A 15,869-nucleotide genomic window follows, 5' to 3' on the forward strand; every position below is an offset into this window, starting at 1 on the left:
TCACATGGCCCTCGAGCTCGGCTCGGTCTGAGAGATCCGAGTACCAGCGCAGTGCCAACATTCCAGCCTGGCGGGCGTTTTGTTGGAGGGATTTCCTGTGAGCTTTCATGCCAGCGTGGTACAATTACTGCTGCTCACCAATCACTGGCTGTGACAGTCGGACACAGGGCCAGCGGTGTTGAGGTGCCACTTTGAACTGAGCGCTCACTGGGAGGCCATGCATGCATTTCTTTTTTTTTACCGAGTTAATTAAAGACGTCAAACTAGATGAGCAGAGAGAACAGAAAGGAGGCATCCTGCCCTGAGAGGTCCCTCCACCACCTCTCCAATGTTTTCCTTTCCTCTCAAAGGTCACTTTCTCTTATCAGTCTGATTGTCTGTGCCGCAGTTCGACCACACAAGACTCACATTAGTTTTAAATTAGATCATGTTTTAGCAAAGATTAAATCAGCCCAGCTTCTCAACGAGGTGCAGCTGCGTGTCCGGCTCTATTTTGGCTCGAACACTTGAGGGTGCTTTGATGAGGACCCTGGAATGAATCTCGGAATCATTCATCCTTGCAATATCTCACAGATACGCCTTTGGTCTATCTGATCGTCTTTGCCAGACTTTTAATCGGCGTGTTTACATTCTTAACTCTGGCAGCGTTTTGGATGTGCGCTGGTGCGAGTGTGGTTTTCAGGAATGGAAATTGTTAAAGGTTTTTGCTTTTGCATGTGTCCTTTGAGCTGTCTCTGTCACACACTCTCACATGTGCGCACACTTTCAGTGGGCTGGTTTCTATTGAGGTGAAGGTCAAAGCACAGATGCTACTTGAACCGGTTTAATAAAAGCTGATTAACAGAGGACTGGAGACCATTTGAAATGCATCTAAAAGCAGAAATCTTGATATCAGTACTCCCTTATGCCATCCAGTGTGGAACGTAGAGTCGGTCAGTTTTTTTCCACTGATCCTGAATTCTCCTTTAGTCTTTCAGCTGTTGCTGTGTCAGTGTGCATTTGTTCAATTTGTAAAATTAGATTCAAACATCTGCGCCTCAAACCTTGGCAACGAATATCATTCCTGCTTAACTGCAAGTGAGTGATTTTTGCCGAAGGTAAACAGATTCCGAGAAGAAGAAGAAGGTCGGAAATCTTCTTTGGGCCGTAATCCTGGAAAGTGGCAAAACCTCAATTGCTCTCAGATTTGTCCTTCTGTCTGCCAAACAAGACCAGGGGTGCTGAAGCGCTTCAGCTGTGGCAGCACAGGGACAAGAGAAACCAATTATCTGCAACGACACTTTTCATCACGAGTGTAACCTCATGGTTGGAGGGAGAAATTTCTGTCTGAGCGGCTGCCAGTCAGCGTAAAAGAGAAGTTTGGGCCTTGAAGCTGAGAGGGGCACATGAGATGGTCCCCACATGAAAGACCCTGCATGGCTTTGTGCTTTAATCACTGCTGGCCCTGGCTGGGAGGAACCATTTCCTGTCTGCACATTTGGAATCTCGAGCTGCATCTTTGTTTGTTTATTTCTCATATTCCATTTGATAGACGACAATCAGCTGCTTTCAGTGTCGTCTGCTCTTCATACTCTGTCTTTCTGAAGCTGAAACTGGACTTAAACGAGTAAAACAAACCGCAGACGATCTCTCGATCTCCTGTTATTAGAATGGCGCTGATGCTTTCAGTGGCCACGGGAGAAATTCCACATTAGCCGGGCTGCACTTGTTTACTTTTAGATGCTGCTCTAACTGCAATAGTCCTTCTGCCAGAATCAATTACCACCTTCAGAGCTGCAGCTGCTCTTAATAAAAGCTCAGTGAGTCAGAAAACACCTTGGTTCTACATGGAGCGATATGCCAGGGAATCAAACTAGCATACTTCCTCCTTCTCTGCATGCCAGAGCAATGTGTTTGAGCAGCCATCCCTAACACAAATGATTTATTATGAGTACCTATGCACCAGTCTCCCCTGCCTGACCTCATATACAGACCAGAGGACGATGTTATTTCTAGGGTTTAAAAATTGAACGTTAGTCTTCAGGTCATGAAGAAACTCCTATGAGGAGAATCTTTGCTCTGAATCTGTGTACGTCTCTGCGTGTTTCTCTTGTAGTTATTTGTGCTCAGCCTTTTTCTTTCTTTAAACGCTCTACTGACCTTGCACTTTCCTTGTTTCCCTCAGGCCTGGGTTGCTGCAGCTTGTCTGGTGCTACTTGCCTCCATGGGGCCATGATCATTTCCTGTGCACCCCTCTGCCCTTTCTCTTGCTTACAGTGGCTCTAATCCCTCTGGCTGCACTCTGCCTGCCTGCAGTGGGAAGCATTACTTTTAAAATGGAAATTATTACCTTTTGATTGTTGCTTCACTTGTGTTTCACCAAAAACGATGAAAAAAAAGAAGCAAATCTTAAGTGACTTTGGTCAGAGCCCTCTAAGATACTAAACATTTTGTATTGAAATTAGTAAGAAAATAATATGAAAAAACACAATTTTCATGCTATTAAAATGCTTTAATAATTCATCAGTTACATTTATTTGTATTTATCTACTGTAAACACAAGGAAGCTGACACCACCAACAAAGAGTGACGATGAGTAAATATTAATGTAGGTACACACAGTGCGGTTGAATGTATTAGGACAAAATGTTATTATTCTTTTCTCTAAACTTACATTTATTTGCTATACAACACCCAGAGTAGCTAATTAAATGTAAAAGTCATAGTAACTAGCAGACAAAGAACAGCACATTATCTAACATTGTTCTAGTAACCAAAACTAAAGTAAAATACTAAGGTTACTTTAGCAACATACACTGTTTCTAACAATGAGTTTTAAAATGCAGGACCTATAGCAGGGGTGATTTTAGGGTGCTTCACCCCCAAAATGAATCAAAGCACCCCCAAAAATTTCTTACTTTTTTGATAATATTTGCTGTTTGTGTGACACACTACTAAAAATATAAAAAGCATTCAGTACTTGGTTGAGACGTAATATTTTAAGAACAAAAGTATAGATACCCCCCCCCCCCCTCCCAAAATGGTTTGTTCCAGCTCTCCCCCGCTCTGGCTCTAGCACCGTTGCTGCCACAGTGATGGTGGCTGAGACGCAGCGGAGCGGAAGTGTGAGTGCCTAGCTTAAAACAGGACATGTTAGCTACCTTTAACCTTCAGTTACTCTTTATATAGTTAGGTAGGAGTCAGGCCATGTTTCCTTTTAGCTGAAAACATTACACCAGGTAACCTGCTGTGTTGAAAACGTGTTTTCCGACGATGTTTGCTAACTTACAATCCGTCCTGCTCTGTAGTAAAATTAGCGATATTTGACCGTCCTGTTGCTCCCATTGAAATTTATACAGCCTATTTAAAATCTAAAAATTCAAATTGTCCGTAGCCTGCTGTTGTTACTACTGTCCTGTTTGAAATGTAATGAGAGAAGTTGGTTATTTTGTCATATGTGCCGATATTAAACCGAGGAGCAACATTCAGGTAAAAGTGTAAGAACAAATGATCCGTCAACGATCAGTGTTTCAATATTTATATCTTTTATTAGATGTTCATGTGGTTTGGTTATTTGCCTTTTGGTTGAAAGTACACTGAGAGGACTTTTTTTTATTAGTGATCTTAATAATATTTTTTCATATTAATGTAATTTTTTTCATCTAATTGAATACAATCTATTTGTGTATGATTGTCAGTCCAAAGAGGGAGAGAGGAAAGAGGGCAACGTGAGGAGAAAGTACAAGGTCAGGAAGAACCAGGTAAGAAAACAGACAGGGAACAGTGACAGGCAAACAGAAACTGTTAAACTGCTTGAGAGAGTTGATCACCAACCTCAAGCTGAGGCGACATAGGTTAAAATAAAAGGAAAAAATCTGCAGAGCCATAGAAGTATCTGCAGTAAAGACCTTTTCATACATTGTGTACAAAGTTGCCTCCATTTTTCTAATTTTTTATCAATATTTTGTAGATTTGTACATTTCAAGGACTCTATTTTTGGAGTGTATTTTTATATATCTGTGTTATATTATACATACACATTAAAAGTGAGTCTCTGTCCAAATATGCACTCAGTTTACTTCTTACTCACTGTGAGCATCATTCATTATTCTCCCAGTAATTAAGGTTAGGATATGTTTTTTTAAAAAAATTCCAATCCATTTTTCTTTAGCAGCATTTAAATAACATTTATCAGATTTGATGGTTTTGTTACAGACTTTAAAAAATTTTTTTGCTTTTCTTTCACAAATGTGAGGATTAAATTGTGTTAAAAAGTACAAAACAGTGATGTCATGTTTTGTGACGAGGACCCAGGCACAGAGAGACTTGATGAATTTAAGAATCTTATGATTTAATAAAGAAATTTGCAGACTTGCACAGAGATGGTAAAATTATGATGACTGATAACGGAGACGAAGAGGGAGGAACAGGGGTTTAAATGCACCAAGGAGACAGTCAGAGGGAACTCAGGACAACTGGAGACATTTAAGGATGCAGGGACTGACAGAGACAGGGATGAAGTCTCATTGTGACGAGTAAAGTTTCTCTTGCCTGGCTGGGCAGCTCTCTGGGTGCTCAGCACCCCCAAAGCTCTGATCCTAGAATCGCCCCTGACCTATAGTAATTTTATGTTTTAATGGATTTTTTTTACATCGTGTGTAGCAGAAAAACACGTCAATTAATTTAATTTAAATTAATGTAAATAAATTGCATTATTTTTTCTGTTCTTCGGTAAGAGAAAATGATCAGTTCGATTCAATAAATATCCCTCAGTGAGTGCTCGTGCATACCTGTCACCCTGTGACTGCAGACCTGAGCTCGTGAATGCGCCTCAGGTTCAGTTTGTTTTCACTGCAGATCATCTGAGGAGTCAAACAGTAGTAGACATTGCGTACAGTACAAATGTATATATATGTGCTTAAAACGTTGACATTGCGTGTGATATCAAAGCCGAGCTCCGTGTTGCTCCGTGACTCACTGAGGGGACATCCTGGAACAGACTTGCCGTGGTGAGGAGAAGCGAGCTTTGGAGAAGAGTTTAGCGGTTACATGGAAAATGGGTTATTTCTGACTCCAGGCTTCTTGAAATAAATAACACACACACACACATTGCGCGTGAAGCAGTGCTTCTTAAAACACGCAGAACAGATAAACGTGTAGCTCACGTTTTATATATAATTGAAATGCATATGTCGTCCACGCGCCTGGGCCAGCGCTCAACGCGGCTCGAAAAGTGGCTGCTTACAATTAGTTAGATGTTACATGACTGTGGCGATAAATATGTAGAAACAGAAATAGCTACCAGCATACCATAGCCAGTTTTTGAACCCCGAAATCCTGATTTGTGCTGCGTTGTCTCCACTTTCATACGTTCAGCTCTTGATTGGGAGCTGCTCATTAAAATCTCATAAGGTAGAAATAATCTTTCTGCAAGCCATTGTCCCAGTTATGGTGAGAAACTGTTATTGTTAAGCAACAGCTGGATGCAATAAAAACCAGAACACACCACCTGCATGCACAGCCCTACACCTCCGTAACTTATTTGATCGTTAGACGAACAACAGTGGAGTTTTCTATGGCACAGTTAGCTTATCGTATTAAAATAAGCAGCATATTCCAACGTTACTGATGCTACTGAGATTACTTGCTTTTCCACATGCTAATAGAAACAAGTCCACACACTTCTGGGAATGAACAGTCGTGATCGATGCCAGAAACTCACACTGGGCCGAAGGGGATGTAGAAAGAAAGGCTGCTTGAATCCTATTCGGTTCAGTATCCATGTGGAAGTGTGGAGTAGGATGTCATACTGGGACACAGAGGAGCATGTTCACTTCCCTCGGGTGTGTTTAAACCCTACATGTGCTTGTAATCATCAAAATGACAAACATCAGTAGAGATAACACGCAGCCTCGTGTGTTTGCTCAGGTATGTTCTCTGTGTGATGCAAAGTGTCCAGATGCTCCTGTAATTGCAGCACGCCCTCTTTTTTTGGTCTTAACATTAAATACCATCATCCTTTAATTTGTGGAGCACTTTGAAAGAAAAAAAGAGTAGTTTCAGCTCAAAAGTCATGAGAGTATTCTGTGATCTGACACAGAAGCTTGAGCTGTGGGCCTCTGCTGACACTGTCATCTCATTGGAGGCCACTTTAGTGTTCAGGTAGTACAAAAAAACAAGAAAAAAAAACCCCCAAAATTTTTGTTTTTATTTAAAATATTATATAACAAGACAAAACTCCAAAAATTCGGATTTAACAAAATCAAAATGCAAACATAAGTGTAGTCATGAGTTTTTGACTCTCACACAGACAATCCCTCAGCATGTTTGTGCTCTCCGCTCATGTCTTCATATTAAATCATTTTTTGCTTTTTTTTATATAATTATTTGCTCAACAGCAAATAATTATATAATTTTTAATCCTACAACTGTTTATAACTTCACATTTCTGTATAACTATATCTCAGATTTCTGTATAGTTTTTTATTTCATATTTATATCCTGTTCATAGCCTGTACATACTTATAGTTATAGAATATTCACAACATACTTCATACCGTGTAACATACCATAATAGACCTATTTCTGTAATATACTTACATATCTATATTATTGCTAATATATATTGTAATATATCTATATCACTAAAGCACTTCTGGATGGATGCAAACTGCATTTCGTTGCCCTGTACCTGTGCATGTGCAATGACAATAAAGTTGAATTCTATTCTATTCTATTCAAACAGAAAAAGTAGCTTCAAGGGCCAAATTGCGTTTTATTTTTTCATGTCAATATACGACCGCAAGTAGGGGTGACGTGGACCGCAAGTGGCCCCCGGGCCGCGAGTTTGAGACCCCTGCCTCTATGTTATCTGTATAATCTGTGTCTTAAAGCCTTATACAGATAACAGTGGGAATGTTTCATGGTTAAAAATATTTCAAGGATAAAAGATCTAAAGTCTCAACAGGACCTGAAAAAACTAGTCCATGCATTCATCTTTAGCAGGCTTGATTACTGTAACAGCATCTTTACAGGTCTACCTAAAATCTCAGTCAGACAACTACAGCTCATTCAGAACTGCTGCTCAAATCCTCACTAAGACCAAACAAGTGGACCACATCAGTCCAGCTCTGAGGTCTTTACACTGGCTGCCTGTCCGTCAGAGGATAGACTTTAAAGTTCTGATGCTGGTCTATAAAGCTCTGAATGGTTTATGACCAAAATACATCAGTGACCTCCTGACCCAGTGTGAACCTTCCAGATCCCTCAGGTCATCTGGATCCAGTTTTTTATCAGTTCCCAGAGTCAGAACCAGACACGGAGAAGCTGCATTCAGCTTTTATGCTCCTTATATCAGGAACAAACTCCCAGAAAGCCTCAGATCAGTTGAAACACTCAGTTTATTTAAATCCAGGTTGAAGACTCACCTGTTCTCAGCTGCATTTGAATAAAGCACCAAATCCACACTTTTAAGCTTAAATTTCAAAACTTACATTTTAACTACTGATTTTATCTACTGTTCTGATTTTATCTGTTTTGATTTTATATACTGGTTTGTTTGTTAGTTTGTTAATTAGTTAGTTTGTTTGCTTGTTTTAATCAATTTTAAATCATGCTTTTTATTTGTTTTTGTTTCTAATGTCTCTGTAAAACACTTTGAATCACCTTGTTGTCAAATTGTGCTGTACAAATAAACTTGCCTTGCCTTAAAAATATTGATTGGAAAAAAATAAATGACTGATCCGGTTTGGTTTGGCATCTTTGACTCTGACTTTTTTAAACTGACTTGTCGACTGATGTCGTTCGGGTTAAACTGACTGTGTTATTACAGAGGGAGACATCCAGCAAGAGTTTTAAATTTGATAGTTTAATATGATATGAAAAATGACAGACAAATATTCTGTTAACGATCTAATTATTCCAGTGTTTAGAATAAGCAATTTGAAAGTATTTATACATATTTACTTGATGAAATTAATGCAGTGCGTTCATTCACATTTGCGCTTTAACACGTGCGATCACATTCTGCTTTGAGTAATGTTCCTGTCCGGTATATATGTTGTGCAATTACTTTGTTAGAAAAATATTTTTAGGATTACATCGACTCCTTCTCATGTTCAAGGTTTACACGTGTGCAGAATTTTCAGACAGATGGATGCCAGCGACGTCGAGGCAGAGCACAGCGGCGCTAAGCACAAGCCTTACTGGGCGAAGCGGGTCCGACTGGCAATTGTCAAACTAATTTACAGCCTTCTGTGTGCTTATCTGATAAATTAGCACAACGCAAACACGCAAAGTCCTCGATCGATCAGTCACTGTCACCTGAGCTGAACTGGACCCAGTTTCACTCTATAATAGACATCAGTAACAAACTGTATTTGTTAATGATGCACCGCTGTGTGTGTGTGAGTGTGTGTGCAGCGTGTCAAACTCTGAGCATAAATCATTCTGCACTGCTCGAGCATCCAGGTAACAATAAGCAGAGCACATTCTGAGTGGAGGGGTTTGTTTTTGGAAAGATTTGAAAGACAAATCATCCCCCCCCCCTAAAAAAAAATGAGTTCAACTCGGAGGCATACAAGCTCCGAGCTTTAGTTGAAGTGATTACTGAACACTGAATTCGCAAGATTATGAGATCGGTTATTAAGCATATGCATGAATGAACAAAGATACGTTCTGTTCGGCGCCTTTACCGAATCGTGGTGCAAAAGTTCAGTGCAAAGCTGCAGCTCGCTGCTGTGCACCGGTGCTTGCTGTTTGTGTGTCTCTCTGCTTGCAGGGTTGTAACCCGCTTCCCCCTTTGAATGGAAAATTACCTGAATAATGAGAAGTGGATGTTGAGACTCTACTGACAGACAGTCATTCAAAAAGATGTGTTTGTTTGCTCGAAAAAGGCAACAATGAAAATTTGCTCATCAACTCAGGTAAACATTATTAGCAGTCTCTGATAGCAACCACAGCCGTACACAGAGTCTAAGTTATGGCTTTGATGTTTCTCATACTGTCATAAACATTTACACTTCAATTAAAACCATATTTCATTTCTCACACAAGCTGTTTATGAGTCATTATACACCCAAGGCATGCAATCTTTTGAGTCTCACCCTCTATTTGTAATGACAGCTAGACACAGCGGAGAAGAAAGATGGATCAAATATTTACTCTCGCCATTGTTTTCCTGCTGGCCTCTCCTGTTTCACATGCTGAGGTATCCAATAGCTGTAAACAGATTCATCTGAAGAATCATTAACAAATGGAATTTGGCAGGTTTCCTTTGTGTTTAGTTCCCTATTATAATGAAAGCAGAGAGCGTTGGCAGTGGGGAAGACGTTTCAAATAAAGTGATACTCGAGGTTTTGATTATAGTCATGTGAATCACATTTAGATATCCAGGGTATCACTGCAGGATAGCAGCACTCAGCACAGGAACTGTTATTATAATCCACGCTGTTCAATCAAAGTGGTTTTCAAAGTGCTGCCGAAGGCTTTTCAAGAATGATTAGGGGGTTGCTGAACGTTGTCTACCAAACTCTACGGCTGATAAGCCAGACCTCTGGTATTCAGCTATAAACACTCATCTTTCATCTCTATGGCAACAAACAAACAAACCGCCGATTCAGAATCTCCTCTCACACAGAGAAGCCGTCGCTCATACACTCGCACACTGTGTGGTTACAAACTTTACTACCTGTGAGGATTTTTTAACAGCAGGAAGGTGAAGTAACAGTAAAAAGAACTTCAGACCACACAGCAAGACTAGTTTGTCCAGTTTTGATATATGTAAATATAACAACTGAGCGGTGAAACAGGTGAGCTAGCTGCTCTTACGCTCTCTTATTAAAGAAAGGGACTATTGTTACTGAAGTGTCATGTTTTTGCCTTTGTAATCTGACCGATGCTGCATCAGCAAACCCGTAGCCACACTCTAAAGTCGGTAACTTTTGTATTTTCATTCTTCATTTGAACATAGTAATACATTTTAGTTGCCAATAACTTTATTGATTGGTTTGGATACATTTGTCCTATTTGTAAGCGCGCACATTTAGTTTACTTATCTATTCAAACTACTTCATTTCTTTGATTTTTTACTAACCGTTTTATTTCTTACCTGCCATCATCCCCGTTATTGCATTTCAAGCTTTAATTTTACGTGTTTCTTTTCTTTTGTTTGCTTCATTGTTTCGTTTCGTTTGGCGAGGGCCAAAACGTTCCTCCCTCCAAACGTTCCGACTTAAAGGGCTCATGATTAATTAACACGAGATGAACTTTCAAGTTTATACCAAAATCTTACAACTTGCACAATAAAACACTTGTGAGCTTGTGTTTCTGGGGATGTGTAAACTTTTAGGTGTGCAAGTAAAAAGAAAGTTGATCGGTCGTCTTTGCATCGCAAGAAGAATTTTTTGTTTTCATCTTCATTTCATCTCATGGACAAAAGATGGTAGCCAGGGTTTGAAACCATTAAATGCAAAGGAAGATAATTGGACCACACCACCACTTCCTGCTGAAGGGGAGAATGTGTGTTTTCTTTACTTTAAAAACAAAGTATTTGTATTTAATTAAATATTTAAATTTAGGGTTTAATGGGGTTTTTGATTTTCTTCTTTGGTGTTTCGTTTATTAGCAAACTAGATTGTACTGCATCGTTTGTGATTTATGATTGTGATTGTTTGTTACCCCTCATGTGTCACAATGGTCTGATCAGCCATTATATACACCCTTGTATGTCATTTCATGTGTTAGCTCAGTTATGTTTGTTTGTAGCAGTCATTTGGGTCGTTAAGGTTGCGGTCTTTGCCTGAGTTCAGTTTTGTTTCTTTGACCTCTTTTATGAGCTCAACATTTATTACGCTTGTAAATATAATTTTTGGGGGTTAAATAAATGGAAACTATATTTTTCTAATAATTCCTGGGACTCCTCCTGTTTTTCAACTCGGTCCATCACAAGCACCATAGACTGTATATAAAGGATGGATCTTCATTGTGAATACACAACATTACTCCTCATATTAGAAGTTTTGAGCCAGATATCCGATGTGAGTGGAAGCCTAATATATCACGCAAACTGTAAACTGTACAGGGGTATTGGCACAGACACCTGCTAATTATGGCTACGTAATGATAAAACGCAACACTCGACAAAGAAGAAACACAAACTTCTTGTAAGGTTTGCACACAGCAGACCATTATTAGTCGAATGGTTCTCCGTGTTCCTGAAAGGAGGAACACTACAGTCCAGTTCAGTGACAGCAATTCGCAAAAAATGAATCGCTGTCCTGCTAAGCCTTATCTAGGGCTGCTCGATTGTGGCAAAAATGATAATCACGATTATCTTCACTGAAATTTAGATCTAGATTATTTGACAATATATAACAATAACAATGTATTGAATACTGACTTTAAAGATAATATAAAATAGTGCAAATACTGATAACAGTGCAAATGTTTGCAATATAAAAATAAATGAAAAATGTAAACATCTATGTTTAGTGAACTTTGCAGTGTTGCTCTGTGGTGCAGCTACGACACTGTAGCAAAGTTTACACACTGTGTCTACTTGATCCACGTCTGACTCCACGAACCCATAATGTTTCCACACCACTGAAGTTTTTTTACCTCTCTCTTCAACCAACAGCAGTCACTCTCCTCTCCAAATAACTTCTGCTTAGCTTTCCGAGCTTCCCTCGGTCCTCTTAATCAGCGGTCCCCAACCCCCGGGCCTCGGACCGGTACCGGTCCGTGAGTCGTTTGGTACCGGGCCGCGAGAGTTGAGGCTCAGATGTGAAATGTATAGTTTTCAGGGTTTTTATCGGTTTTCAGCGTTATTTTGTTATCGTTTTTATCGTTTACTCGGTTTTCCTGGGTCTTTTCACGTGTGTTATGAATAAATTTTCTTTTTTTCGATACCGGTACTAGTTTTATTTTGTTGTATTTATCCGCGACACCTTAAAGGCCGGTCCATGAAAATATTGTCGGGCATAAACCGGTCCGTGGCGCAAAAAAGGTTGGAGACCGCTGCTCTAAATTGTTGTGACACGTGTTCGAAATGCAGAGAGGTGCGCTTGATTTGCCACACGGAACAGCGCGAGAGTAAAGCACGAGGGAGGGGCTAATAATCGGCTCAGTCATTTTTAATTCAATTCAATTTTTTCAATTCAATTTTATTTATATAGCGCCAAATCACAACAAAAGTCGCCTCAAGGCGCTTCATAGATACAGAGAAAAGCCCAACAATCATATGACCCCCTATGAGCAGCACTTTGGCGACAGTGGGAAGGAAAAACTCCCTTTTAACAGGAAGAAACCTCCGGCAGAACCAGGCTCAGGGAGGGGCGGGCCATCTGCTGCGACCGGTTGGGGTGAGAGAAGGAAGACAGGATAAAGACATGCTGTGGAAGAGAGACAGAGATTAATAACAGATACGATTCAATACAGAGAGGTCTGTTAATACATAGTGAGTGAGAAAGGTGACTGGAAAGGAAAAACTCAATGCATCATGGGAATCCCCCGGCAGCCTACATCTATTGCAGCATAACTAAGGGAGGATTCAGGGTCACCTGGTCCAGCCCTAACTATATGCTTTAGCAAAAAGGAAAGTTTGAAGCCTAATCTTAAAAGTAGAGATAGTGTCCTGTCTCCTGAATCCAAACTGGAAGCTGGTTCCACAGAAGAGGGGCCTGAAAACTGAAGGCTCTGCCTCCCATTCTACTTTTAAATACTCTAGGAACAACAAGTAGGCCTGCAGAGCGAGAGCGAAGTGCTCTAATAGGGTGATATGGTACTACAAGGTCATTAAGATAAGATGGGGCCTGATTATTTAAGACCTTGTATGTGAGGAGCAGGATTTTGAATTCAATTCTGGATTTAACAGGAAGCCAATGAAGGGAAGCCAAAACAGGAGAAATATGCTCTCTCTTTCTAGTCCCTGTCAGTACTCTTGCTGCAGCATTTTGGATTAACTGAAGGCTTTTCAGTGAGTTTTTTGGACATCCTGATAATAATGAATTGCAGTAGTCTAGCCTGGAAGTAATAAATGCATGAACTAGTTTTTCAGCGTCACTCTGAGACAGGATATTTCTAATTTTAGAGATGTTGCGCAAATGGAAGAACGCAGTCTTACATATTTGTTTAATATGTGCGTTGAAGGACATATCCTGGTCAAAAATGACTCCAAGGTTCCTCACAGTGTTACTGGAGGCCAAGGTAATGCCATCCAGAGTAAGAATCTGGTTAGATACCATATTTCTAAGCTTTTCAGCGCCGAGTACAATGACCTCAGTTTTATCTGAGTTAAGAAGCAGAAAGTTAGTGGCCATCCAAGTCTTTATGTCTTTAAGACATTCCTGCAGTTTAACTAATTGGTGTGTGTTATCTGGCTTCATGGACAGATAGAGCTGGGTGTCATCTGCATAGCAGTGAAAATGTATGCTATGTCTTCCAATGATGCTGCCTAGGGGAAGCATGTATAATGTAAACAGAATTGGTCCTAGCACCGAACCCTGTGGAACTCCATAATTAACCTCAGTGTGTGAAGAGGACTCTCCATTTACATGCATTTACATTTTTAATGATCGTTGAAAGCCCAGATCGTAATCGAGATTAAAATTCGATTAATTGAGCAGCCCTAACCTTATCTTGCCACAACCTAAAGTCAATATCAAGTCCATCCAATTCCCACTAAGGCTGCTCACTTGTTTATCCAGTATAACTGTCCAGCCTCGAGAGGCCACGGGAAGGACTGCACTTTTTAAAACTTTCACACCGGCACTTTCAACCTAACAGGTTACTGCTTGACCAAAACCAGTAATTATAGTTTTTTCCAGTTCAAAGCATTCCTCAGTTCCTCAGGCACTCACATGTTTAGTTTCAAATGACCAAGATAAGAAGGGTGAAAGCTTGAGGCTTTGCAATTACACTTCATTAACCAATCAGTGTGTGAAGTCAGAGTGTGAAGCCATCTTTGATATACAGGCTCTGAGTTTGTCCCTTAACTATTCCCCTATTTTAATGTTTGTAATCATTCTAGGTTTCAATCACTGATTTTGATGTATGTTTAATATCACAATAACATCTTTGTGCTTTCAGTGCAACACTTTGATATTAATGATTTATTCTATGTCAGCATGAACATCTACTCCTGATTAAAAACATGAAAAACATGTCGTCACTGAAGATGTTTAATGAGAATGAAAATACTATAATGCTACTAATAATAAATAATGATACTTGGAACAAAAGCACAGCGTCAAAACTAATAACCACAATAATGAAGATGACGATAATGAAAGTGAGGCAGACATGAAAGGGAAAGTAAAGTCTGTTTCTCTGCCCGAGGTCTCTGCTTTAATAAACTCAGTCAGGACTCTGTGAGCGGCGTAATAAATCTGCATCTCCTCGCTCCAATCTTACCTTCACTCCTCTGACAACATGAGGAGAAAGCGGCCACGGGGTATTTAGTTTCTCTTGAAATCCCCAAACCAAAGCACTGATGAGGACCTGAGATGTAGCGCTCACTGGGGAACAAAGAGATTTTATTGGAGACCGTCCCTGCAGGGAGTTTCTGGCCATTATAGAAGCTGAGCTGTCTCTGTTGCTCCCTGTTGTTGTGGGATTACGGGGTGAAGGCCAATCTGACCTACTGGAGTGAGCTGTGGAGGTCAGGCAGGTCTGCGGTGATGGCCCCTGCCCCCAAAAGCATTCCTCTGCAGCACACTGGTGAAAGGCACAACTGTCACTGATAAATGCAAATACGGACAATAGGTGCAATCCCCTGGCATGATACAAGCCGGCACAGCTGACATCCTGGAGCTGGAAGCAGTAATTTCAGGCAATTTGAAGTGAAAATGTTGATGAATCAGCCGTCGTCCTGTGCGTGAAACCTTTTATATTTGCTTTGCTGAACATGCCTGAACAGTCTTTCTTGGGAGAAGTCCTGTGGTCCTCTTGATATGTTTTTATTTCTCCAGAAACAGCTGCAGCAGTGGTTTCGTTATAATAATACGGGAGGAAATGTGAGATTAACACGAACAGCAACAATCACAGAAGACAAAGAAAAGAGCAACACCTGCAGAAAAAATCTCAGAGCCTTCGTTTCTGTCACTGCATTCACATCGTTTGCTGTTTCTCACCTGAAGCAGTTCCAGTTAATACTTTTGTGTTTTCACAAGGAAGTAATTTGTCTCTGCTGCTTCTGAATCGACCTAATTTGCTTTCTTTTTTGTGTTAAAGCCTTTTTTATGACTTTCCATTTGTTATATCGCTTATTAGCAGAGAACTGTTGGGCTCTGTGAGTCAGAACACCCAGAAATGACAATTAGGAATGATTTGTTTATCCTGCTGTGATCAGAGGACAGGGTCGTATGACGGCAATGCTTCACTCTCAAAGCAGAGATAAACTGAAACTGTCAGCATGTCAAGTCCATGGGACAGAAGGGTCAAACATTTTGCTGATCTCCAATCTTCTGTTGTCTGACATCAGCATGCATTTCTTCCTCCTGAATGTGATCCAAAGCTGCGAGTCGAAGTCCGTCCAGTCCAGCGTGGACGCAGCCGGTCTGTGTCACTAAGCTCAGCTCTGCTATGTGAACCAGATTATCTCCACCAGTGTTGGTCAAGTTACTTGACCAACACTGGTTTCCCCAGTGAAAAAGTAATCCCCAGTAACGGGATTACTTTTCCCCAAAAAAGTAATCCCGTTACTTTACTGATTACTTATTTTCAAAAGTAATTAATTACTTAGTTACTTAGTTACTTTTTAACAACACGATTTACAACCTGAATAGGTGATAAAGTGATAGATCTTTCAGCCCAATTCTACTTTTTCTGCATAATCATCATACAAAATGTAATCAAATGGAAAAGTCTCTTTTTAAAACTTGTTTTATTAGTTT

Source organism: Neolamprologus multifasciatus, chromosome 10 (genome assembly GCF_963576455.1).
Source record: "Neolamprologus multifasciatus chromosome 10, fNeoMul1.2, whole genome shotgun sequence".
Taxonomy (NCBI): domain Eukaryota; kingdom Metazoa; phylum Chordata; class Actinopteri; order Cichliformes; family Cichlidae; genus Neolamprologus; species Neolamprologus multifasciatus.